Here is an 8,418-nt window from a genome sequence, read left to right as displayed (position 1 = left end):
AAATCCTGGGACCCAGAGAGAGAGAGAGAGAGAGAAGGGGGCTCCAAGGAAGAAGAAGGCTGCTGGTGCTTCTCAGTTGTTCCTACTTGCTGTTGATGCAGTTGGATGAGAAGTTGGAGATATCCTGAAACAAAAACTGGACTTGCCCTAAAAGAAAACCCCAATGACCTAGCAGGAAGCAGCTAAGAAAAACTCTGCCCTGTCTCCCACTAACCTTTCTCTCCTCCCTGGCATTGGGGTGTTGAAAGGAATTGGAGTGGAGAAGGGAGAAAGAGAAACAGGAAACGTACATAAAACGGAATTAAAAGGTACGTCAGCACTCCTTTTGCATCCCTAGGTGAGGAAAGGTGGTGGAAGCTTCCCCAAGCTTAGAGGGTAGAGCTAGCTGGGGCTCGTCTCATGCCCGTGATTTAGCTTTAGTGCTGTCTAAAGCTAGCGGTGTTATCATGACCCTCTGTCCCTTGGTTTCCCACAGCATTACAACTGGAGAACAGCTGGGGAGACAAAAGCCCAGATTTCAAGTTCAGTTGAGTCTGCTTGACAGTTTGTGTTTGAGGATGTCATTTAACCCTTCAGCCTCATTTCTATACTTGAATGATTAGAATTTGAAGTCCTTCTGCTGTATCACTCTGCCTCTGAACTGTTATGAAAAATGTTTTTTTTTTTAAAGTTAGGTGTTTATGTTTCCTCCATTTCTCATGTTTTTCTTTCCTTCAAAATTTCCCAGCTTTTTTTTTTTCTCTTAAAAAAAGCACTAGTAGTTTGATAGAACTCACTGTTCACAAACCTGTGTGGGCTTCTAAGAGCAATCACTTTCTTTACTAAATACCTAAGAGACAGCAGTATCTTTATTATGTAATGAGTTTTATAGGCCATAAACTTAGTAAAGCCAAATAGGACGTTATTATTTTAAAACCAAACTTTATTTTTTAAATCTTGAATTCTCATTCTACTCAATCAAAATTAAACAGGAAGGAAGGAAAGAGGAATAAGGGAGAATTGTGAGAGAGGGCTAGAGAAATGGGAAGGACAGGGAATAAGGAGAAGAGGGAGAAAGAAAGGGAAGGAAGCAGAGAAGGAAGGGGAAGGGAAAGAAATATCTCTGCTGGATTCTGTGTTTTCTCAAACTCAAGTCTTTTTCCTCCCCCCAAACACCCAAGTTTCTGTCCGTGTTTTCACCTCTGCATATGGAGCACTAATCATATTTCCTAGGAGCAAAATGACTGCAAACACAATCTGAAAGAAGGCATGTAGTAATTGACTTAGCAATTGACACTGTCTCTCTGGACCGTGGCCCCTTCGCAGCTGAGGTTGGTGGAGGCGTTTCTTGGACTCCACTGGACACACTCCTATTCTGTGTAGCTCACTGAGGTCACTGAGGTTGCCCTTGGAGGCGAGGCACTGTCTAGTGTCCATCTGAAGCCTCTGTAGATGAGGGAATGGTGGCTTGCATGGGGTGTCAGCACAGCAAACTCAAACTCTGGCCAACTCCTTAGCAGTGAGCTTAGAATCAACTGCAGGACAAAGGAAGAGTGCAGGAGAAAATGCAGGCATGACCTGGCAGCCAGCCTACCTGGCACACTGTGCTTCTAAATAACCATCATGGCACTCTACACTCCTGAGTATTCCCAGAAGTCAACAGTGGATTCTGAAGTAGCTGAGTAGTGGAGGCTGGTCTGCTGAGGATTCAGCACTCTCCATGTCTCCTTTTATCCACACAGAGACCCTGGTAGTCTGAGTGCTCACTGTCCAGTGTGAGGTAGTGTGCTAACCACTCACAGTCAGTAGGCTGCCATCATATCAGTGGTCGTTTCACATGCAATGAAGCAGATGCTGTTCCCTGAAGCTGTTTCTGGAGGAGTTCATCTCTGTGTCCTTTACCAGCTTACTAGCATTGCAGTCTTTTGGGGACAACATGCTAGTGATGACAGAAGAGCAAGAGCTCTGAGAGAAGACCTGGAAGTCTTCCTGAGCTATAAGCCTGTCAATAAAAAGAAGATTCTAACTTATATAGCAACGAATTCAGGAACGCATAGACTGTTTTTTTGTATGCCCATAGACAAGCCAGAGTTTGATGCTGGAATCTTCTTCAATTGCTATCCATCTTATTTTTTGAGGCAGGACCCTGAATGACCTTTGAATGAACTCAGAGCTCACAGATTATCTAGGATGGCTGAATTAATCTAGAATTATCAGCAAGCTCCTGTATTTGTCCTGTCTCTGTCTCCTAGGCTACACCCTACTTTTCACAAGGATGCTGGGGATTGAACTTTGGTCTTCATGCTTGCATCATGGCAAACTCTTTATCTACTGAGCCATCTCCACAGGCCTGCCTGCAGAAAACGGTTTTACAGGTGGACTTGTGGCTAGTATTCAGAAACCAAACTTGGTTATCCCGAGCTGGAGACTGTGGGATTCTTCCTTGATAACATAATATTCTCCTTAACATCTTATTAGAAGTTGCTACCAAGATCTTTGATTTTTATATATATATGTGTGTGTGTGTGTGTGTGTGTGTGTGTGTGTATGTATATATACATATACATATATATATATTTTAATTATTTTTCTCCTTTTTTTTGAATAGGTAGTGTTTCCACGACTAGATTGTCCATATCCACACTGCTTCCTGCAATTATGCAAAAATTACGAAAGTGAGCTGTGTTTGCCTTTTTAAATCCTCCAGCTCTCAGAAAGCTTTCCTCATACTGCTGTCTGGGATTCAGGCCTCTTGCCCTTGCTGTCATGTTCACTCAAGCCTCTTGGGCAGCACCTCGCCTCTGTGGGTTTCTGTGTGTGCTGTATTACAGGCAAGCAATGCTGGTTTACCGTCCACGTCACGTGTGACTGATAAATGAGGCATGTGCTGTAACTGAAAGCAGCCTTTCCTGAGGTGGAGAACTAATAGAAATATGCAAATGAAGCTAGCTGCCACTGGGCTTTAATTGATCTAGATGAAGTGCCTTTGGATCTTAAATTATCTGAAAACTCCCAGCACTTCCTCTCGCTCCTTTAAAGCCCAACATAAGGTTCATTAGCTCAGAAGTGGTGCTTGACAAGATCCTTAGATAATTGGGATTTTGATATGGTATTGACTACTCGAGTTTAAGTCAAAAGAAGTAATGAAAGGTTTTGAGATTCTAGTAATTAAAAAATACATTAAAATTTAAATGCTCCATACTCATAGATATTTATGGGGTATACTGTAACTCTCCCACACACATACACAACTCACAATGAGAAGACCAGGTAATTGGCATGGCCAAAACCTCGAACATTTGTCATTTATTTGTGTGAAGGACATTCAAAATCCTCTCTGCTGCCTATTTTAAGATCTATAATGAATTGTTTCAACTATAATCATCTTCTTCCGTTATAAGGCAATAGCTGTCACTCCTCCTATTCAGCAGTATCTTTGTGCCCATTGACAGTTTCCTCTTCATCTTTCTCGTACTTCAGTAGCATATGGGAACTGCCTTTCTCTGCCCCTACTTGACTTATTTTACTTAACATGACATCCTAAAAGCCGTCTATGTTGCTACAAGATGAAAAACGTCATTCTTTTTCATGAAGGCATCGCGTTCCACTGTAGAGCAAACAGCCAAATAGCCTACATTTTCTTTACCCGTCTATCTGTTGATGGAAACCTACTCTGACATAGTATGATTGGTAATAATGCTTCAGTGGACATGGAGTATAGATATCTGGCCAACATGCTATTTCTTTTGAACAAATGGTCCTGGTAATTCTCTTGGATCAAAGGACTGCTCTCAGTCCTTTGTCCACAATGGCTGTGGGGATTATTTTGCTAGCAGAAGTATATGAGGGTTCCTCTTCTTCACATCTTCAGATCCTCACTAGAATGTAGGGAAGGGGTTGTTTGCTGTCTTGGTAGTAACTCAAAATGGTATTTCACTGTGGTTTTAAGCACTATTTCCTCCACGGATATTGATGTTAAACATTTTTCCATGTGTATTGTGGCCATTTGTATAAATTCTCTTGGGAAATGGTTATTGATATCAATAGCCCATTTTAAAACCATACTTTCTTTTATTCTTTTTGTCTTATCTGTTAAAATTATTGAGGTTTTATATTTATTCTGGTTATTAGTACTTTTCATATGAATAATTACAAATAGTTATTACTATCTTGTAGGTTGAAATTTTATGTTTTTGAATGTTTCCTTTGCTGGGAAGAAACTTTTTAGTTTGTTGATAATCCCCATTGTCTATTTTTTTGTGTTTATTTCCTATGCTTTTGGGGAATTATAAAAACAAAAACCTCTGTCCTGACCCAGTCTCCTAAAGTGCTTCTCCCATTTTCTTTCAGCAGTTTATGAGTTTTAGGTCTTAAATTTAAATCTTTAATCCATTGTTAGTTGATTGTTTTAAAGTGAGATACAGCGATCTGTTTTTTTTTTCTTTTTTGTTTGGTTGTTTCTTTTTTTGTTTGAGAAAAAAATATCTCAACCACTGGATATGTACAACTTCAAGTAGAGAATGTGGGTCCTATTGGTTCTTAGTCAAAGTCTATGCATTTCATATTGGGAACACTCAGTAATGGCTCATATATAAGAATCAGCTCACTCTACAGTGAAGGAGATAAATATTTACTAGTTTTAAAGACAGTAATAAGATCTGTGTGTGAGGGTGAATGTTTTAGTCTTTTCAGTTATGTATGGTAAAGAAACAGCTAAGTCAGATTTAGTCATTCATCATCTTAGTCAGGGTTTTTATTGCTCTGATTAAACACCATTCCCAAAAGCAACTTTGGGAGGAAAGTTTTATTTCAGCATACAACTCTCAGATCATGTCTGTTACGGGAAGAACAGACACGACGAGGGAAGAAATTCAAGGTAAAGTAAGAACTGAAGTGGAGGCCATGGAGGGGTGCTACTTCCTGTCTAGCTCCTCATGGCTCTTTTCAGCCCCCTTTCTTATAGTACCTACGGCCACCTATAATGGGTTGGACCTTCCTACATCAATAATTTATCAAGAAAATGTTCTATTGGCTTTTTGTAGGCAATTATTATGGCTACGTTCCTGACTAAGCTTCTTTCTTGCTAAACAACCAGCCTTATATAAAGTTGATATAAAACTATACCTTTATGCTATGTTCTATAGTATAAAAACCATCATCATTTGAAGAGACAATAAAGGACTATGCAATTGAAGGTATAGAGAAAATAACAGAGGTGTCACCAGCTACTTGATACAATCACCTTGAACCTTCTGCTTTGCGTATGTTTTTATTTTGTGTGTGCATGCTTTCTTGCAGGCTGCCCCTTAACCCCTACATGCATTCCCATAGAGTCCATTCTGTCCATGCTTTATGTAGATCCCAGGGATCAAACTTGCATCTTCAGGTCTGGTAGCAGGAGTGTTTACCCACTGAGTCATCTTACCAGCCCTAAAATATTTTTTTAATTTCCTTATTTTTGTATTGTTATGTTTTATCTATTTTTCTTGCCTTCGTGGGTTTGTAACTTATGCTGAGTTTTTTTCCTTGTTCTGAACAAATGTTCGCTTTGCTACCCAATTTTGTATATATAATTTTACTTTCTTTTTCTTAAGAAAGCAAAACCTTATCTTTTTTTTCTTAGAAATGTTTCCAAGTGATGTTTCTCCTTCTTTCTCACAGAATAGCAAATTATTTACTGTGAAGCTGTGATGTGAAGTGTGTGTGTGTGTTTGTGTATGTTTGTGTGTGTGTGTGTATATATATTTCAGAGTTATGCTTTTCCTTGTGATAATTTGTTCAGCTTGGAGGAGCTGGTGATTATTTATAAAATAGAACAAATGTGCTGGCTCACAGGCTTGTTTTCAGGATTCAGTGAGGTCAAGTGACTCGAGGAAGGATGCTTCAAATGGCCAACTGTCAGCTGTCAGCCTGGCATGCACACTCTGACAATGCCCTCCGTTCTATTCTGGTTCTCACTAGTAAGGTGTCCTTGGGCCTACTTATTTCTTTGCTGGCAACATGGAAAAAATGTATAAAACTCACAGAATTCCTGTAGGTCTCCAATGGGCGAGCTTTCTTTTATCACAGAATTATCAATGTCAAATATCAACACCTCTGAATATCAATGTCAAATAACACCTCTGAAGAACTATGGGTCATTATGGGGACCTATTCCAGGGACTGTTTCCTTTCATTGAAAAGTGTTTATTATTTTTCCATTTACATTTGAATGAATCATTTAGCTCATAGCCACAAATGACGAGAGCCTGCTTTTTATTGATGGCATTTAGTTTTTTAGTGGCATGCCATGAATAAGAAGTGTAGGATATAGCTAGGTCTTAGACATTTTGTCCCGTTATTTGTACTGTGAAAGTGTATTGTGTCAGACCGGTGGAAGGAGAGAAGGACTAGCAAATGTGGGATCATATAATTTTGATAATATGAATTACAAAGGTATGTTTCTGTCAGATGTTTTTAAGTCTACAATTTTTCTTATTCTTCTGTATGTCATAGTTTAAATAGTGTTATGTAATCCAGTCCCTCATGTTGGCAGAAGTGATGTAGGCACATTGATGACTAAGCTGTGAGCCTGGTCACCTGCATCCCACCAGGCTTTGTGCCGTGACGCTGTGGGGTGCTGGGCCTGCCTGGCCTACATGATGGTGAAGCATTTCCTGGAACAGAGCGTACTCTGAAGTTCTTAGACCCAACCCTTTGCTACATCCTGGCAACAGAAAACATGTCTTCAGTGAAGACATAGTGTACCTGGAGGTGACCCCTGACCAGAAAGCCCTGTCCTGACCAAGACCAACATGACTGGCGATGCCATGTTGGACAGAGTGACTGTCAATACTGCTCACCGGGACCACATCCTGGAAGACTCTGTTGAGGACCCACAGACTCAGACCATGACCGCCTTCACCCTGAACAGCAACCACACCCTGCTGGTGGTTGTGGAGGAACAATGTGTTTACCGTGTGAATTCTGACAACAGCTGCCGGGCTGAAATCCCTTGGCAAGCCTGGGTCTCCTCTCGCTTTTTTGACATCTCCAGAGGGGTCCAGGAATTTGGTCTTGTCTGCCTCAGAAGCAAAGCGACCAAGACAATGAAGGGCTTTGAGAGCATCTTGGCCAAACTATTTGATGAGACTTCTTCTTCCAAAACACTTGTTGAGACAGCAATAAAGGCCAAAGAGAAAGCAAAGGAGACCGTAAAGCCAGCCACAGAGAAGGGCAAGGACCTGGCCCCTGGGGTCACTACCAAACGACAACAGTAGAAAATCATGGAGCCAGCAGCAAGGGTGGCTCCACCTCTTCTTCCTTTTCCACACTGTACTTGGTAAGTAAAAATCAGTCTCGAGCCATCTCTGCTGTCTGCGTGGAGGGTTTGGGCCTGTTTTCTGTTCATTATCTGCAGCATGCCAGGCTCAGTGTCCACTGAAACCGCCTGCTTGAAACCCACTGGCCAGAGGCTCAGTGACTTGCCTAAGGTCACAAGTAGGACGTAGGTAATGTAGCAATAAAGCATAAACTGAACATTCCACTCCTTGTTTTACTCTCTGATGTTCTCCGAGTGCCAGAACTAATATTTAGCCTATAACAGGCCCCCAGTAAACACTTGATTTTATTGACACCCCCCCCACAAAAAAGATTCTTCCAAAATGATGATCTTTTTTTTTTTTTCTTTCTTACCCAGTAGGAGAGATTTTTTTTTTCCTCTTAGATTTAAAACCATTTCTTCCTGTACACAGCTGTATCTAACATACAGTTAATCACAGAAATTACCGGAGTCTATATTTTGGGGGTGCTGAGCGTAGCTTGAGAGAACAGACAAAAATCACAGAAGTAGAGAATTAGGAAGAAAGTGACATTTGCTGGTACTAAAAGAGACGGCTGCTTCCGTCTCCGGTTCTGATGAATGCTTCGGCTGTGAGGACTATTGGGGACATCCTCATGAAGCCACAGTGGGACAACTTTAAAGAGGAAACAGAGAACACCCAGGGCTTTGGCAAGGAATCCACGGGACCCAGCAGAGGTGACCAATATGTAGAAATTTTTGCCTCGCCCCGGAAGCTTCCGGATCTCCCTGCCCTGTGAGCCACGCACGTGACGTTCTGCAGGGTCATGCTGCTTTGCTCTGAGCCTTGGGAATTCACCTTCTTACTCCTCCCCCAGCGACTTCATGGATGTTTAAGAGGTTATGATAAAATGACATTCTCTTAGCAAAGGTCTGTGCCTAAGTCATTTTGTTTTCTAGGGTATCCTCTGCCAAACTTTCGTGAGAAAACTATTTCTTTGGGTATTTCTTGATTGACTGGTAACACTCTTTTGGTTAGAATCATGCAGGTTAAAAAGTTCAGTCCAGGCATCTGTTCCATATGCTAGCTTCTAAACTTCAAACAACCCTGTTTAGAAGGTATCAAGCTGCTGAGTTACATGCTGGATCCAAGAGTCTCT

The 8,418-nt window shown here is 41.1% G+C and overlaps 1 pseudogene; it reads left to right on the top strand.

The window, feature by feature from the left end:
• The first annotated feature begins 6,620 nt into the window (after positions 1-6,620).
• Positions 6,621-8,058, top strand: LOC110564216 (PRELI domain-containing protein 1, mitochondrial-like; annotated as a pseudogene).
• The last annotated feature ends 360 nt before the right edge of the window (positions 8,059-8,418 follow it).

The sequence above is a fragment of the Meriones unguiculatus genome, chromosome 3 (assembly GCF_030254825.1).
Source record: "Meriones unguiculatus strain TT.TT164.6M chromosome 3, Bangor_MerUng_6.1, whole genome shotgun sequence".
Classification (NCBI taxonomy): Eukaryota; Metazoa; Chordata; class Mammalia; order Rodentia; family Muridae; genus Meriones; species Meriones unguiculatus.
Note: the sequence above shows the minus strand (reverse complement) of the source record. Positions and strands in the feature narration are given on the sequence as shown.